This window comes from Equus quagga, chromosome 1, assembly GCF_021613505.1.
Source record: "Equus quagga isolate Etosha38 chromosome 1, UCLA_HA_Equagga_1.0, whole genome shotgun sequence".
NCBI classification, from domain to species: domain Eukaryota; kingdom Metazoa; phylum Chordata; class Mammalia; order Perissodactyla; family Equidae; genus Equus; species Equus quagga.
In genome coordinates, this window is record NC_060267.1 from 41,107,584 (window position 1) to 41,127,745 (window position 20,162).

The window sequence follows — 20,162 nt, forward strand, 5'->3', positions numbered from 1 at the left end:
AATTTTGGAGAATAATTATAATGATCACCCACCACAATTATAAAGAATCTAACTTTTGCAACATGATCATTAAAAAAAAATCAAGTGCTTGTCAGTTTTCCCTGAAGTCTGTCTTATCCTCAGAGTGTCAAATCAAGCTCTTTGAAGAGCTCGTCTCTAATCCTTGTTGATTTTCTTTTTCTTCATTTTTTCTACCACTGAAAAATGCAGTAGTATTTTTAACTACATTAATATGCAATAGCTATATTAACTATATTTAACTGCATTAATTAGTAGTTACCAGTGATTAATGCGGTTAATCGTTGCCCGTGATTAATATAGTTCTCCAACATCACTTTCAGGAATTTCATGAAATCTTACACTTTTTAGAAGATTTTTGGTTTCACTTTACAATCACATGCCATCGTGCTTGCGTTGTTTTTAGATGTTTACAACTGCCAACAACCAGGGAAAAACTGACCAAAAAGGAATGAAGACTTTGATGCAATGGAGAAGATGTTTGGCATTAAAAGTAGGGCTGATATTTAGCCAGTAAACACTGTTGTGGCCATATCAGCTGTTAAATTATTGAGATACATCCATACTTTGACATAAAACCACTAGTTTGAATCTCAAAATATGTCAGGTGCTATTGCCCTAACTAGCCTAATCCTATTCTGGGACCCCTAAACTACCTCTTAATGCGACTTAATGCAACTGGAGGAGAAATCTCTGGCATAGCATGGGGTCCCCATGGCTATGCGCCAGTGCTTTATCAGGCACACTTTCTGCTGATTAGTGACTGTGTCATCCCTGGATCGAAGATAGGTGGAACAGGATATTTAAGATCTCTTGTTTTATTTTTTGAGGAAGATTAGCCCTGAGCTAACTACTGCCAATCTTCCTGTTTGCGGAGGAAGACTGGCCCTGAGCTAACATCCATGCCCATCTTTCTCTCCTTTATATGTGGGATTCCTGCCTCAGCATGGCTTGCCAAACAGTGCCTAGGTCCACACTCGGGATCCAAACCAGTGAACCCCGGGCCGATGGAGCAGAACATGTGAACTTAACCACTGTCCCACTGGGTTGGCCCCTGAATGAATGAATGAATAAATAAATAAATGAACTTGCTGATGAGAAAATATTTAAAAATATAATTTTAAACAAAAGATAAAATTGGAAATTGATATGTAAATTTTGGAATATAATATGATATTGGAAAACATTATGCATATAATATATAATATAACTGGATATATATACAACTGCTATACATAATTTCTATAGCACATAGCTTTTGCATTATTTTCATTTTTCCTGAATTTATATAATATGTATTCAGCACTTTATATGCTGTAGCTATAGCAGTGACTCTCATAGGGTTTATATAATAGCAGGGCAGCAAACAAATAATAGACAATATATAATATGTCAATTTGTGATAAATGCTATGATGACAGAGAAAATGTTGGATTTTGGAGAGAGGAGTCTCTAAAGAAAGATATCTGGAAACATTTCATAGCATGGCAGTCTCAGTAAAGCTAGACTTCTAATATGGTGTCTGGCTTCCTCTAGAATGAGTTAACTGATAGTAAGTGCAAAATGACAGTCTCCGTAAGGCACGGACATGAAACCTGGCACAGCCTCGCTTCTACAGTATTCTGTTGATCAAAATGGTCATGGAGTCTACTCAGATTCAAGGGGAGAAAATAGACCCCTCTGTCAATAGGAGAGTATCAAAGAATGTGACCATTTTTAATATGACACAGTTTGCCCTGCAGTCACATATTATTTACATTTTACTTCATGAGCAATACATTGACATCCTCTCAAAATGCCAGAAGTCTCATTCCATTATGACCTCAGGCTTAGGTTCATGGTCAAGGATCTTGTCTTCTAAAGTCGTGGTGTTGATGAAGGACACTGGGTATAGGTTTTCTCAATCTGAAGACCAGTGAACTAAAGACACCAGTTATACACACACTCAACATACAATGGTGAGATGGGAATAGGGTAATTTTAATAGTCACATCCATTTAAAGAGAGGAAAAATGGGAAACTTGTTGCAGTCACTGGCCCATAGAAATAATGAAATTCACTCAGGCACGTGATGTCAGTTCCTCTGTTAGGATGCTTCATTAGGCCTCCTGGGAAAAATTTATCAGAACTCTTGTCTATGTTCTCCAGATTCTTGATTCCTGCCTCTAAAACTTCCTTTGTTTCATAAGAAATAGCCCATTTAATACTCAGTAATTTTCTCACGTTGCTTCCTATTCATAGTAGATTGAGGGTCTAACGACCTCTTCTCATTTTGTATTTCTGTGGCCACTTCAAAGATGATACAGAATTTCTTTAAAAATTTGTGGATGTCCTATGTTTTAAATTATAGTCCCTTGTATTAGATAATAATCATACCTGAAAAAAAAAACCCTCCAAGATAGGATATTTTCTACTTAAGCCCCCTGCAACGCTTTTTTGGGCAATGGACTTAAGATTCTTAGAAACTATTGTTTATCGGACACATTCTACTAGACATTCCTTTAAGATACTAACAAGGTTTCTGTGTAGCTAAAAGGGTCTCTGAATCTACACTCACATCTTTCGTAGCTCCTAAGAAAAGTTTTTACAATTTCACATTGAATTTATTTTAACTCACATTAAGACAACATTTTATCACTCTGGATTTGATTTTTGCCATTTCAGAATTCGAGAACCTTTTGGCTACCTGGAAAAACTATTGAATTTTCTTTATTTTGTCTAAATTCTGCTTAAAAACGGAATCATTCTTTCAGTTATTTCTATCTTCTCTTCATTTATCACATAATACTGAAGAAGACAGATGGCAGTTTTTGTGTTTTGCATGGAAACTTTCCCAAACATATCCACAAGTTTATTAGATATTCTTTCTATAACGCCAAGTTATTACAAGCAACAATACTGCTAAATTTCTGCCACTATATAATCTATCAGCTTTTATCCAGCTTTTAATGTCTTTTTGTAAATGAACTTTATATTTTAGAACAGTTTTAGACTTACAGAAAAGTTACAAAGACAGTACAGAGTTTCCCCAACTGTTAATATTTTATATTACCATGGTGCATTTGCCTCAACTGAAGAATCAATATTGGTATATTACCATTACCTAACTTCAATATTTTGTTTGAATTTCACTAGTTCCTAATGTCTGCTTTCCTTTCCAGGATACTATGCAGGGTATCACATGTACTCTCAAAGCAAATCCTCTGACATACTCCTTTTCCTGTTTTTTTTCTTTTTTTGATATGTTCAGCATATATCACAGCTTCTAGTACTTCTAAAAGAACTTAGTATTTGCTGAAATTATCCTCACAGGTAAACAAATGATTTCAGCATGTTTTTGGAAACGTTTCTGGCCCAGAATACCAAAATACATATTGCTCAAAATCAAATAGCCACAGAAAAACTACATTTTTTTGGTGGCCATCTAGGTGTTTAAGCTCATTTGCTTCTATTTCTTTATCTGGATGATTGTGAATCATCACAGTAAACCAACCAGGAATGATTTCCCGGATTTTCTAGAATCATTAAAGGAATACGTGTGTGTGTGTGTGGGTGTGGGTATGTGTGTGTACAACGTGCACATCTTGTTTCCCTATTAGCTTGTCTTTGATTGGCTATAATTAAGAAACTAATTGACTAGAGGCATGCTCAGTTTCTTCTGGTTGCTCCAATATATCATTTTCATTTTAGTTCCTTTAATTATATTTCCTCTGCTAGATTTGTACAGCTACAAGCTAGAAAGGTGAAAGTTTAATAAACACATAACCACTCTGTTAAAATCTAATATATAATTTTAAGCTACGTTGGGCTCAATCTTTGCTGGTTAAAAAAAAGGAGGAGGAAGAGTAAATCAATTTTCCTTTCCAATCCTGTGAAGATGATTTTCAGTAGGACTTAAGAACTAAAAGGGGGAAAGTGATTGATAAGGTAATTAAATGATAAAAAGTATCAGGCAAGGATGCGGAAAAAGTACAAATGAGAAAAATGATCAAGTATGCTTGATCTAAAATATTACAGTTTTGAATCATATAAATTATAATTCTTGGAGCAGAAATCTGTTCTTCATCTATAATTTTTTTAATGCTTTTTTTTTAAAAAAAGCAATCACTGTGGTTATGCTTTTCCTTCCTCTAGCTCTTTCCTTCCCTCCCATTAGTGTCATGATTTTTAAACAAGGCAATTACTTCATCATCTATGTCATTTTCCATATTAGTTTTATGCCTTTTGTTCAGGAGTCAAGAATTTTAAAAATATTAATAATTATCAACTTTCCTTGCTTTTCATAATCTTTCTGTGATTATTACAAGTATCATGCAAACCAACCACATTAACATGGGCATGGGTGGTGTCATATCTACTGTACAAAAAATAATAATTGTTACAGATCATGGGTATTAGGGAAATATTTCAAATCTGGGAGAATTCAAAACTTTGCAGTTATAATAGGATACTCTATGCTATAGTCTTGGTATCCAAATCACTGATATCAGATTAACACTGGGCAATGTAAGACTTTTGGGTTCTTAGAGCATAATTTAGCAAGTTTCTTTTCTAGAAGCAACAATTTGGACATTGCATAATGGAATTCAAAGTATTAATGTGATCACAAAACACAAACCCAATCCTTAGTAATGTTACCAGTGGCATATGAATACCTTGAAACCTCTTCTACCTCTTTATTTTTCTCCTGCTCTTCTTCAGAGTCCACCTCTCTCTCTCACTTTTTAGCTTATGGTCCTAGTTTTCTTAATAAATAAATGCTGACTGCATATCCCTCTGCATTGTGACATTCTATGTTTTCCTGAGTAGGAAGACCCACTTAATCACCCACCTCAAGGAATCCAACACATACAACTGCTTACTACTAGCACTCTGAGTGGGCTATCTCTAGATGTTACTCAAAGGATGGAGTCAAACAATGACTTTTTGGATACAAAAATAAGAAAATGTTTCAAAATTTATATATAACAATATCTGATTTGAGTTAGAATACAATGTACAGTGGCAAGCCTTAACAGCAACTTTATAAAAGTAACTAAATATATCCGGAGGTGTTTTAATTATATTCCTATTCACTATATCTTCCTTTCAAAACTGTCCTGAGATTTGGAGAAAATCTGAAAGACAGAAAACACTGTGTTTTGGTTATCATGGGAAGCCATTAAATACTGAAGTGTGTTTAATATACAGAGATATAAATAAATGTTACACATTTATTAAAGTTTAAGACAAATCTTATATTCCTTTGAGATTTTCCTCAACAGGCAAAGGAATTGATGATTATTACAAATATCAAATAAATAATGAATATTCACAGGACTTACAGTACTATCCTGGGTTAAAATACGTTAAACTCAATAAGATGTTTTTAATGAATACCTAGGGAAAAGCACTATTTTATGCATTTCCGGGGATACAAAATCAATTTAGCTTATTCTTTAATTAACCAACAATCGAGTTCCCTGGTATCCACTACTTACCCTCCCTCCACTTTGCTGCACGCTCATGAGTTAAAATTCAATCCTCTGCCTACTTCATTAAAGAACTCATGCAGCCTAACACAACTGAAGAAAAACACAAAATAATTCTGATTATGTTCACATTGCATTCATGGCCAGTCTTAAGTGGGTCCTTACTATCACTTAGCAAATATACAGTTATTCTCTTCTCTCCTTCTTCATTTGACTATTTCTAACCTTTTTCTTTTCAACATAGCTTTAATATGTCTTTCCTAGGATCAGTCTTAGTTGTTGACTTGGCTTTGATTTCCCTCAGAGGAAAAAGAATAAAACAAAAGAGTCAACGAGAAGATATGGCAGACCTACCATACAATGAGCCCCGATGACTCGCGCTCTTGTATAGGCCCTTCTGTTTGAGTATTGGCACAACTTGTGATCTACTTTCAACCAAAAGAATATGGAAAGGGGATGGGATGCCCCTTACCTTATATAATAAAGATGAAAGGATTTTACAGATATAATTAATATCTCTATTCACTTGATTTCTGTTAATCGAAAGGGAGTTTATCCTGATAGGCCTGACTTAATTGAGATAACTCTTTCAAAGATGGCCAAGGCCTTCTCCTAAGGCAGAGATTCAAAGCAACAGAGAATCTCTCTGGCGCAAGCTTTGAATAAGCAATCTGTCTTGAGTTCTACAGTTGCAAAGAAATGAATTCTGCTAACAACAAGATGAGCTGGGAAGCAGGCTCCAAGCTTTGGATAATATCACAACCCTGATTGAAACCTTGACTATGGCCTGTTGACACTCTAAGCATTGGACACAGCTAGGCCATGTCTCGACTTCTGACCATGAAAGCTGAGATAGTAAGCATGTGTGTTTTAAGCAGCTGAGTTTGTGGTAATTTGTTATGTAGCAATAGAAAACTAATATACATGATTACTTTTGATTATATATATATACCTACCTGATTCTGAACCCACATAGTTTGCCTTTCCTCTTATAATGGTAGATGGATTTTTTCCTGAACATATCTGAGGGTAATACATTACATAGCAACATCTTCCAGCTTTCCAGGTTATTCTTTTATGTGTGTGTGTGTGTGTGTGTATGTGTATAATCCATAATCCCTTCCTACAAAAATCTTATGTCTTTGTTCCCCTTTACAAGAGTCCAAAAACTTGAAAAAGTTTATATATGTACATATATACAAATATACTAACTTTTCCATCTGTTTTGAATGATGTCCAATTAACACTTCATCCTCACCATCACTTCACCTCTCTCTCACCATTCCACAAAAGGTGCTCTTATCAAGGTCAACAATAACTTCCATACTCCTGTATCTGATGGTCAATTATCAGTCTTTATTTTACGTGACTATCAATAGCACATAGCAGTGTTGACTACCTCTTCCTTAAAACACTTTATTCAGTTTCAAATATACCACACACAGATGGGGTTCTATCACTTTTTTCTTTTCTCCTCAATATTCTTTGCTGTTTCTTCCTCATCAACTTGAATTCTTAATATTAGCATGCTCCCTTGATCAGTCCATGAGATTTTTGTTCTCTATCAGCACTCATTTTTATAGTGATCTCATCAAGTTAAAACTACCATCCATTTTCTGACAACTTCCAAATTAATTGTTTTAGCCTTGGCCACTCAACTGAACTCAAAATTCATAAATTTGACATCCTCCTGGAATCTCCACTTAAATGACTAGTAGGGATCTCCCACTTAATATCCACAGGATCTGCAGAGATCTACCTTCATAATATCTTTAGAATCTGATCAATTTTCACCACCTCTAGCATATGACCCAGTGCATCATCTCTCCCCTGGAATACTACAATTGTGTCCACTCCACTCTCTCTGCTTCTTCACAACAACCAGAGTGATTCTTTTGAAATATAAAATGGTTCCTCTCCCTCCTCCAACCTGCCAATGCCAATGGTCCCTCATTTTAGTCAGAGTAAAGACCAAAATCTCTTTATTGGCCTTCAAGCTCTTTACAATCAAGCTCCATTTTCTTTCTGACCTCCTCCCCCATATACTCTCCTCTAACTATACTGGTTCCTTGGTTTACTGTTCACATGCCAGGCACAATCCTGCCTTAGGGACATTTCATTGCTTGTTCCCCTCTGCCTGGAATACTCTTTCCTAGACATCTACCTTTCCTTTAAATCCTTGTTTGCAAATCACCTTGTCAATGAGACTGACCTGACCACCTTGTTTAAAATTTCAATCCACTACCCCCCAAGACTACTGTTAATATTTTCTCTGACATTTATTCTTCCAATGAATTTATCACCTTATAACACGCTGTATAATTTGGACTTGATTTTTTATTAACATATTTAAGCACCTTATTAGAATGACTAGAAAACAATAGATTTGAAATATATTTGGTGAATGAATGGATGACTAAAGAATAAGTTAATGAACAAATAAATATGAAGAAATTCAGTTTTGAAAGTTTCAGTAAGTTTTTCCAAGATAACAGAGCAGAGCCAATATTCAAACCTAATCTTTCTGGTTCCAAGGCCTGTGATTTTCAATACAAATACTGTATTAATTTTCAAAGTGTGTACTAGGATTTGGAAATTCAAAGATAATGTAACATAGTAATTGCACTCAGGAGTTCACAAGATAGTGATGATACCATTAAAAAAATAACTTTAATTGTTTTGTAGGTATTTTTAAATAAGGTCTCACCAGGAGCTCAGAAAAAAAGGGATTTTTATATTGAGTATTTAAATGTTTTGGGGTTACTGGCTGCTTGCAGCATATATAAGAAATAAAACACTATTTTCAAAGACATGGTGAAATAGAGAGAGTGGAAAATTTAAATAGTCAGAAAGCAGGGTAAGTGGAGAGAGTGGGAGATGGCTTTAAGAATGGAAAAGATTAACAACAATGAACAAGACCCAAGATTTTTCCTTCCTATTGCAAATGTTCATCCAGTCAGTATAGTAAATAATGCGCTTTGGGCAAGGATCAAAAATTCTGAACCCCAGAATTCTGCTTTGCCAATGTCACCTCCCTAGAGGTCTCTGAGAAAAATTACCATATAGCACACACACCAAGCAAATTTACACATTTATTACCATAAGATCTTTATCTCTGGCACTAAGCTAACCCTCTTGGACTGGTTTACGTATTGGAAGAACTTCCTGGCTCTGTGTTAGATGTTGATCTGAGAACCATACAACAATAAGCGTTGATTGAAAGCCCTTCTTGGCAGCTTCCAACTTGAGTTTTAACCTAAGACTTCAACACTGGTATCTTTCCACACTGGTGATAGGAAATAGTGAATTAGAGAAAGGGAGAGAGATAGAGCATCAAAGTAAATGAAGAGATCGAGAATTGAAGGTTTCTTGAGAGTAAATCTCAGGGTGAATGTGGTCTAATTTATCCCCTTTAGAACTATCTCATGTGGCAGCCAACTTTGGCCCACTTCCTGCACTAGCCAAGTGGGCGGAGAGAGAAACTTCTCCAAGAGATGAGATTTTTCTAAGAGGAACAACACTGCAGCAAAGGGCCTGGAAAAGAATTTGTCTTCAGCTCATTGTCTCCCTATCTTTGAATAAGGAATGAAGCAAAGAGAATTCTGAATTTCTCTTTTCAGCGAGTAGATAATGTAAAGCTATTGAAGCATGTTGAACAGGAGGATGCCACATGATGTTCACTTTATAAATATGGAAGAAAGGAAAAGGGGAAAAACAAAGTTAGTCTGGACACTGGGAGACCAGTTTGGATGCTGTTTATTTTGATGAGCATCTAAATATAGGCAAACTACTAGGGAGAGAGAGACAAACATGAACGATAAGACAGATCACAAATTTAAAACAAAATAAAGACAGCAAGAGGACAATTTGGATTATGCAAGAAACTAAGGAGTTTAGAATGATTCTCAGATTTTTGTCTTTGATAACTGGAATTACTAGGAAAACAAATAAGATGACCTATTTCCAGGCGAAAGAAAAGTCAGAGTGTGTGGATCCATCTACACTAGTAACAGTTAATGTCTTGCTGTGATTAGTACATTGTCAGGCTGAGAAAACAAACAAACACAAAAACGTATTTTAATGTACTAATAGCCTTGAATGAGGATATCAGCTCTCAGTTAAATAAGAAAATGATCAGGTTGTGGACATATTGACCAATCTACTTATTTGCTTATCATCATCAGGCATTAGCTTGCCAGACAACTACATATTCCAACTGAGAAGATTCTCTCATGCTAACCAAGGATTAGATCATTCGACATCTTTGGATAACTTCTCATTTTGCCTAAGGTCCTAGTAACAGACTACACTAATTTTACCTGAAGATATCTAAAACAGCAAATTAAGTTGATTAAGTTATTCTTTAATTGCCATAATTTTCTTGTATTTAAAGGACCAGTCCACTCCAATTTGTTGTATGGTTGGCTAGAAATATTTGCTAATTTTCCTACATACATAACATTACTATTTTTAAGCTCATTCTTATAATTTGAAAAGAAATTGTCAATATATGTGGCCCATTTTAATTTTTTAAAATTAATTTTGGATATAACTTAGTGTGCCCTTTCAAATTTCATGTTTTCCAAAGCTCAGGAAAATGTTAAACGTGAATATTGCATCCATGCAAGTGGTTTGGGATTTTTATTTTAGAATATCTTAAATTCTTAGGTTGGACCCTTTTCTGCTCTGTATTCTTGTCAATTATCAAGTCAAAGTTTATGGACAGTATAGCATAGGGTTAAAAGTGAGGCACAAGAATCAAGAAGACTTGGGCTTGGATCTGTATCTGCCACTTATAAGTTGTGTATAGTGCACAAATTGTATGTGTGGCACATTTTAGCTGCAAGTAACAAAGCTACTGACTCAAAAAGTTTTAATTTATAAAGAAATTTATTATCTCACATAATTAGGATTCCAGAAGTAAGTTATTCTGCAGAGGTGCCCCTATTTCCTGGTTCCAAAATTCCTTCCATTATCCTCTCATATCTTCCTAATAAATGTCTGCATTGTGTACAGCAGCTTGATGATTTCTTTAAGAAGTCATCATCAATAGTACACCTGTCCATTGGGAACTCTCTTCTTCTGGACATGAACAAAAAAATACATAGCTCCATTTACTACTGACAGCCATCTTGCAACCACAAAGGAACCAGCCTTAAAATGAAGCCAACATGAAATATCTGAGGGCCAGCAACAAAAAGACCTTGACTCCCAGAGGATGTTATTGAGCTACTGATCAGCTGCACCTAGAGAGTTTTCTACCCCTGGACTCGTAGTTACATAGAATAATTAAGTTCTTTATTGATCAAGTCACTGTGAGGGCAGAAGTTTTTGTATCTTGCAGCTGAATACTGCTATATACGAATTCTAAGTGGCAGATTCAGAAATCAAAAGCCAAGTGTATTTAACTCCTCTATTTCAGTTTTAACTATGTTATGCAGTACCTATAAACCATGATGAAAAAAACAGATAAACAAAGAGTAACTTAGCCTAAACAGTAAAACATTTCTTCAGCCTGATTAAGTCGTCTTTGGACACAAACCCACACTTGGGCCAGTATGAGTCAGAAAGGGAATGCCACGAAGTGCTTATTTTAGACTTAATCAGAACCAGCTCCTAGAACTTTGGAATAAAGTGATCTTCTGAAATATATGGCCATGTGGAAGGTGGTAGATTTTTTTAACATTAAAAAAATGTTCTGGGAGCGAGCCTGGTGGTCTAGTGGTTAAGTTCGTGTGCGCCACTTCAGCAGCCCAAGATTCATGGATTTGGATCCTGGGTGTGGACCTATACATTGCTCATCAAGCCATGATGTGGTAGCATCCCACATACAAAATAGGGGAAGATTGGTACAGATGTTAGCTCAGGGCCAATCATCCTCACTGGAAAAAAGAAAATTCTGTTGTAAATATACTAGGCGACTGGAGAAGGGATGTTGAGGAGATGAAAAATATTGTCCATTATGATATGTGATCTTGGACAAATTATTTAAATTATCTCAGTCATTATTATTATTATTATCATCATTGTAAAATGAGTATAATTTTTATGATTTCCTATGATGATTGAATGAAATAACACATATAAAATGCTCAGTGCAAGTAAATTCTGAAACTTCAATCCATCTTGGTAATTATTAGTTTTTGTGTTCATTTCCCTAAACATTCTGAGAGAAATTCCATAGTGTGTTGCCACACTAGATTTCTCCAGATTCACTCTCCATCCTTGGTCAGCATTCTCTGCATCCCAGGATCTTGGCCCATATGACTTCATATCATTGAATTCCCTTGTCCTGTAGCTTTGAGCTAAGTTTGATGGATGTGAAGCATTAGCAAGAGACCAGATGAAGGGAGAAGAGAGAATTTGAGATATTTACGTCCCAAGATTCATCTCTTTGTGTTACCTTGGATTGACTGCATTAATCTACCAAAACTCACAGTTCCTCTCTGATATTGCAATAGCCACCCTTTTTCCTTGCCTCTTTGGCCAAAGCGTGTTTACAGTTCCCTCTCTTGCTGATTCTCTGGTAGTACTTTATTACGCCCTTTTGGTTTCCTTACACTCGACTACATCTTTGCTTGCTAAAGCTCTCCTCCAATTACTCATTTGACTGTACATTACATTTACTGCTGGGGCTCTGATTGATACTATCACTTATATTACATTTTTAGTTTTCTAAAAGTCAATTTTTCTTTTATTGCTACTTGTAGTAATTATAATTTTGATATTGCGTGCTTATTTTTCTTTTACAAATTTTCTTTATCCCAGATCAATTGTCATCTCTGAATCCTCTCTTCCTACAGCTCCTTGCATCTTTTCCAAAAGAACCCGAGTTGCTTATGTCTTATTGAGATGTTTCTTTTAAAAGTTTAAAAATGTTTTTCTAGTTTTTATAATAAATAATTTTCAGAGCTTGACCCTTCCTCCGAATCCTCAGGGAATAGTGCTCTTTTAGTTTGTTGACATACATTTTGATAGATATAATGGGCATGTGTGTGTCATGATTGTGGTCATTGAGAATTTTCCTACAGTGAGATATACAGCACATAAAAGATATACCGTGGGTTATATCTTTTAAGGCGTTGGACAGAACCTTACATCTCCAACTTGCCAGGCAGGCATGACACAGGTGTGTAATATAAACTCCACAGGATAAATGGAGTGATGGGCTCCACATAGAATCTATTTTCTGGTGGGAGTGCCAGTAGAAATGGCTGGCTTTTGGAGAGCAGCCATGGAGTTTGGAGTCCAGCATCAATCATGCAAGATGTTTATGGCCAGCTGCAGAGTCAGTGGGATTTTCGCTGGAGCAGTCCCAGGATGTGACAGCAACTGGCTCCTGGGTGATAATCCATCAAACCTGATTTCTGCTTTTTTTTGGAAATTCTGAGAACTTTCTGTTTAAAAAAATTTTCTTCTTATTAAATTGGTTCTTTTCTCACTTATGAATCCTGACCATTACTGTAAGTCTATGTTTTTTAATTCATACCAGAACAAAAATTAATCTCTTCAGATACTACCTTCGCCAACAAAAAGATCGTGTGGATTTGCTTTGGCTTTACTCAGTACAAACTTGGGTATTAGTAGAATTTCCCTTCTGAGAGTTTTGATCTGCTGTTAGAATGAGATACCTAGCTGCTAGCCTAATTTCTAATGCCTAACAGGCATTTTTCCCATTATGCTTCTCTGTTGATCAGAATTGAAATATTATCACACTCATCTTCCTGGTTCTCTGACATGCCACATCGATGAATACTTTAAAAATTACAATTCCTAGGATGTATTGATTTGAGGAAATCTTCCTGTTTCTTTCCTACCCTTGAGCACTTTACTTGTTCAGATGATATCATCCAACATTCACTTCCTCCTATATCATAAACTCCTCAACCTCCCCACGTATCGTTACTTCTGAAATCTTTCTTCTCAAACTTCCCATCCCTGTACATCTCTAATTTCTCCTCAAAATTATAATTTTGAATGAATACAGAAAGAATAGGACTGTTGGCAGGCAGATATAAAGGCAAATATCCTACCTTCTTCAAAAAATTGTAGGAAAGTACTACAAACTTTTTGTTAGGTAAGACTTGTTTCCCTAAGATAAGGTAAAGAAATTGGAGGAAAAACTAAATACAATTTTTTCTATCTTCACACTGGTGGCGTTGTTAGAAAGCAAAGATGGGTTTGTGCTTCTGAATGAATTTCTCCATTCAGCTTCATTTGCCTTGAATTTGTTGAAAATTCCCCATAAATCTTATAGACACATTATATAAAAAAATATATCGGACTGAGTGTCTTGTGCATTGATTTGCTAGTGTTGTCATAACAAATTACCACAGACTGGGAGGCTTAAAACAGAAATTTATTCTCTGACAGTTCTGGAGGCTAGAAGGTTGAAATCAAGGTATTGGCAGGGCCACATTCCCTTTGAAAGCTCTAGAAAAGAATCTCCTTCCTTGCTTCTTATTGCTTCTATTAGTTGCTGGTAATCTTTGGCTTTCTTTGACTTTTAACTTCTATCACGCAAATCTCTGTCTCTGTCTTCAGATAGCCTTCCTTCTCCCCTTTGACTGTCTCTCTATGTTCAAAATTCTCTCTTCCTGTAAGGCCGTCCTATAAAGGCAACGGCCATATAGGATTTAGTCCCCCATCAACCCCCATCCAGTATGATCTCATCTTAATTTTATTACATCTGCAAAGCCTGTTTCCAAATAAAGTCACATTCACAGGTTTCTGGTGGACATGAATTTTGGTGGAACACTGTTGAATTCAGTATAGCATGTAAATTTTAGTTTCTACCCTCACTTCTGGCTTCATCTTATTTTCTTACCTTTATTTCTCTTTGCCACAATTCATTCTCAGTTTTAAATCTCATAACTTTGAAACATGCAACTTTATAAGATTTACTAAACAATTTTTGTTTTAAATTTTTGAAGGTGTCAAGGTAGGGATAAAATGGTAAGGATTAGCTAATGTTCAATTAATCATTCAATCTTCTCTCAGATTCTTCTAAATTATTGATTATAAATCTTACTTTCGCTGGTAAAATGATTTTTTTATTTTGTTTTTATTTTTGTCTCTCCATAGATATCTATGAGGAAGTGGGGTTAGAATGTGCTAAGGACAATTAGTTATATAAAATAGAAGTTATTTTAAACTAGAAGTTGGCAGGTTTTTGAAGGAATGAAAAGTTTAATTGCCAATTACAGTAACCTTGCGATGAAAGAATAATATTTATACAAAAACGATACAAGCAGAAATGACAGAGATTACTCAAAAAGTCAAAGATGAAACTCTTTCCAGACATTCATCTTCAACATACCTGTCCCTAAATAAATGTCACAGTATCAGAGAACTACACCAAGATAAGGAGGCAGAGATTTCAATTCTGACTTTACAACTTTACAATATAACCTTGGGCAGATAAATGAATCTCTCTTAGTTTTAGTGTCCCCAATTGTAAATTGGGAATAATATTTACTTCACAAGTGTGCTTTTACTTACATTATACAGTAAATGTTAAAATATACTGTCCAGATTCTGGTAGTAGACATTTTATAAATGCCTTTAAAATTGAACCACAAACCCTGGTTCCGATAGACCTGTAAGTTCTCACTCTTGTATGTAGAACCATCTGTTGTCCTTCCCAGAACAGTGAAGTGTGAAAAGGCTAAATCTGTTTCTAAACAGTGAATCTACACCATTTCTTGATTTATTCAGTTCCCATGTTGTCTCTTTTTTTGTCAGCATTCCCTTGGAATGCTCAAAACTTCTTTACTGCTCTATCAGCCACTAGTATGTGCCAAATTGGAATTTATAAAAAAGTATCACACAATATAATATACAGTGGAATGGCTTACCTGATTCAGACTAAATAGTTGTATTCGTAAATATTTTAATTTATTTCAACTGAAAGAGAATAAATAATGTATATAATATTTGGTAACATTTTCGGGAGGTTATAATACACATGAGAATTTTGTATATTGTTTACATATGTGAGTATATATGTATACACATATAATGTACAGCTTAAAATAGGATATTAACAACTTTCAAACCTGCTCTAAGCATCTCCTAGATTACATTCCCTACCCACAAAGTGAGTAATATTCTGAATTTTATGTTAATCATTCTTTGCTTTATTTATAGTTTTTCCATATACGTTTGAATTATTTTTCAATTTTTTTGAAATGTTGCTCTTTTAAAAATTTTATGAGACTGTAATAATACTGAATAGATTCATGAGCGACATTTTATCACATTCAACGTATTATTTTAGAGAAAAAATGATGTTGATGCATATAGGGGTAGTTGATTCATTTTAACTATTATATAGAGTCCCATTGTATACATTTATCCTTATATCCACTATACTTTTATCCTTTTGCCTGCTGAGAGATTTTAGAGTTTCTTTTTTTCCAGTTTTTTGCTATTCCAAAACAATGCTTCTTTTAATATCCTTAAATATGTCTCCTGATGCACATATGCAATTATTTCTCTAGGGAGAATGCCTGTGAGTGGAAATTCTGGATATTCGGGTATACACATATTCAAACTTACTAAGTAATAGAAACTATTTTGAAAACTGACTTTGCCAATTTAAAGTTATGCCAGCATATGTGTTCCCATACGACTTCCTATTATTTCACATCTTCACCAACACTTGGCATTTCCCAGTTTTATTTTGGTCAATTCAATGATTGTCAAATGGAATCAATGAGAACCCTATTGTGTATTTCTCTGATTAAGAATACAGTTGATATGTTTTTTATTTTTTGTTTAGCTGTTCAAACTACCTCTTCTATGAAATGCCTTTTTTTATTGTTTTTTAGGAGTTTTTTGGCAATTTGTCTACCTTATTCATTTGAAACAGTTTTATAGATATTCTGGATGCTAATCCTTTGATATTATGTACTTTATTATTACTGTTTCTCATTTAATGATTTTTTTCCTTTCACTGTCTTTATGGTATCTTCTGATAAATTCATAATTTAGGAAATATTTTATTTTTATTAATCTTTGTAATTTGCATGTATTTGTATGCTGGTCTATAATTCTACCCTCCTCATCAAAATGTTATGCTTATACATTGTCATAATAATTTGAAAATTTATTTTTCATATTTAAAAGCTTCATCCACTTAGAATTGAATTTTATGTCTGGTAGAAGTAAGAGATCTATTTTCTATTTTTTTTTTTTTGAACTCCTAATATGGGAATTGTCAAAACACCATTTATTGACTAGTCTATCTTTTTCATCCTGTGTATTTTCTCCTGCTTTCACATACTATGCTTTCATATACGTGTGGCTCTATTCCTAGGGCCTCTATATTTTCAAGTGGTTAATATGTTAGCCCTTTATCAATTCCATTCTACTTTTATTGCAGGAGCTTTATAAAACTCTAGATATCAATTATGGTATATATATCCCTGCTTGATTTATTTTCTTGAGATGCATATTGATTCTTCTTGGATCTTTGCTCTTTGATTAAATTGTTGAAATTAGCTTGGAAAGATTCCTGAAAAACACATAGGATCTTTATCATAATACCATTGTATCTATAAGTCAATTTAGAAAATATTGAATTCTATAACCTATAGGATACTATATCTTTCTATCATGAATATATTTATCTACATTATTTAGGTCTTCATTAAGATTTTCTAATTAAACAATCCTTGTTAAATTTATTTAAAAGTAACATTTTAATTTCATATTTTATTTTTAAATTTTGTTTGAAATTTACAGAAGATAATTAAATCTTGATAATCATTTATTAAAGTAAATACCAACTAAATACTTTTTGGCTTTTCTAACATAAAATCAAACCTCCAGGAAAAATTGACCTCCAGATTATACTTTTCTAATCATTATATCTTTCTTTTACTGTCTTATTGTATGAATTAGAACCACGAGTATTTTTCTGAATATAATTCAGAGTGTTTTTCTTGATTTTAAAGTGAATAATTTTGATATTGTAACATTTACATTATAGTTGATTTATGTTTTCTATTTTATGGGTAAAGCTAAATTATTATCAACTATAATGAAGCTTATTGCTAAAAGTCTACTTGTGTAATTTGTCTGTTATCCATTTCTTGATTAGTAATTGCCTGATACTAATGTTTGACCTCAACCTTCCTTGAGATTGAGTTCTTATGATTTAGGCAAATCTTTTCTAAACAGCATAGAGCTAATTTATTTTAATGGGATAATGTACTTCTTTGACAGTAATTGCATTTATTAAAAAGTATTAATGCTGAAATATATATCACCTTATTTTTTGCTTATTTTTCCCACTTTTTTACTCTTTTTCTTCTTATTTTGCTCCTTTGGGGTTATTACTTTTCTTTTCCTTTCTCCATTTTTCCTTTCTACTTTTTGGAAATTAAACACTCAATTGTCATTCTTTCATGATTATAGTAGCAATTTAAACATACATATTTAGCTTAGAAATGTATGCCTAAAGTAAAACTGTATGTTTAGTTTATTACAACATTTCCAAATCATTTGATATTATTTTTGTGGAAAGTACTTCTATTATCATTGATTTTTAATTTCATGTATTAACATTTTCTTGTTGTTGTTGTTGTTGTTGTTTTTAGAAAGATTAGCCCTGAGCTAACATCTACTGCCAACCCTTCTCTTTTTGCTGAGGAAGACTGGCCCTGAGCTAACATCCATGCCCATCTTCCTCTACTTTATATGTGGGACACCTACTACAGCATGGCTTGCCAAGTGGTGCCATGTCCGCACTCAGGATCCAAACCGGCAAACCCTGGAGCACCAAGATAGAAGGAGTGCACTTAACCGCTGCTCCACCAGGCCAGCCCCTCTTGTTTTTTTAAAATAAATTTTAAAATATGCTCAAATGATTATTTTTGCCCACATTCCTTCTTGCATTTTGGATGCTTATTTTGGGATGTTTTCTTCTTCTTGAAGTTTATCTTTTTTTTCCATTTTTTTTGCTAAGGATGATTTGCCCTGAGCCAACATCCATCACCAATTCTCCTTTTTTGTTTTCCTGAGAAAGATTAGCCCTGAAGTAGCATCTGTGCCAATCTTCCTCTATTTTTTTGTATGTGGGACACCTCCGCAGTGTGGCTAATGAGTGAAGTAGGTCCGTGCCTGGGATCTGAACCTGTGAACCTGGGCCACTGAAGTGGAGAGCACAGAATTTTAACCATTTGGCACGGGGCTAGGTCCTGAAGTTCATCTTTTAATTGTCTCTTCTTTTGAGAATGTTGATATTCTTTACTTGTCTAAAACTATGTTTACTTTGCTCTCTTTCTTCAAACATACTTTTGCTAGGTTTACTTTTCCAGATGACAGTTATTTTCCTTTCCACTTCAAAAATTTTTAGAAAAATTACAAATATAGTTCCTTACATTATCAAATTATAAGAAAAATTTAATTTCAACAGTAGCAGACAAATAATTTGACAAAATTCAAAACATATCAGTTAAAGAAAAGTATCAAATGGTAGAAGTTATTTTTACTGAATAATTTAAAACTTCCTCAACAATGTGAGTTACTTGTAGATGTTTAAGCTCTAAACTGTACACACTCTTGTATATGTGTATATTCTAAGTCAAGAAAATATTCACATTTGTTGACCACAGTTGAAGAGTATATGGGTATGTTGGCATAATTGTACTATTTTTTAAATTTTTGCATAAATTTCAAAATAACAACTTTCTTTAGGAAACTAATTGGAAGTTCTGGGAAATAACACCAATTTGAGTCATCTGAGACATGGGTAAGGATGCCAAATTGTTATTGAATAGTTATTGGAGAGATTAAAACTACTATCTTACTTAAACCAATTTATTATGTATTTTAAGGTATCATTGGTACAAAAGCTTAGCATTTGCTATTACAGATGGCAATTTTATTGGTCTGATACAGAGCATCTGGAAAAAACATAAAACAAATATATTTACTAATAGGGAAATGTAAGAAATATTTCCTTTAAAATCAGGAATACTCAGGGAAGCTCACTATCACCTTTTCTGCTCAATACTGTATTAGAGGGTTCCTCTCTAGTCACCAAGAAAAGTAAATAACAGGAATTTGAAAAAATAAACAATGCTGTCCTTATTTGCATATATTTGTCTACTTGAAAAATTTTTTTAAATACAAAAAATTATTGGACTTAGAGACTTAAGCAAGGTAGCTTTATGTAACATCATTATTAAAAAAATCAACTGTGTTGCTATTAAAAAAGACAAAAGAGTTAAGAATTATAACTATTTCAGGTTAAAATATTCCATTATGAGATTGCCCCCAAGTAGGTGAAAACTGGCTCTTGGAAGTGAAAAATTCTTACATATTACAATTATTTTTGATCATCCAACTTAGTTCAACTCTACTTAAAAAAATCTCTAAAAAGGCACATTGGAGGGGAAAGCTGTAACAAAGAAAAGAAGGTTGAGAAACACCGAGTTAAAATATGAAGCAGTAACTAAAGACTCTGAAATCGCAGTAGCTTAGAACTCCAAGTATGATTTTTTTCATACTGCCTGTTTGTACAAGTCAGCTCTAGCACTGTCCTCATTGTGTTTATACTGGAACCCAAAATGATGAAGCACCATCTATCTGAAACACTGCCATTAGAGAGAAAAAAAAAAATAGATCTAACCATGCACTGGCTCTTAAAATTTTTGCCCAGAA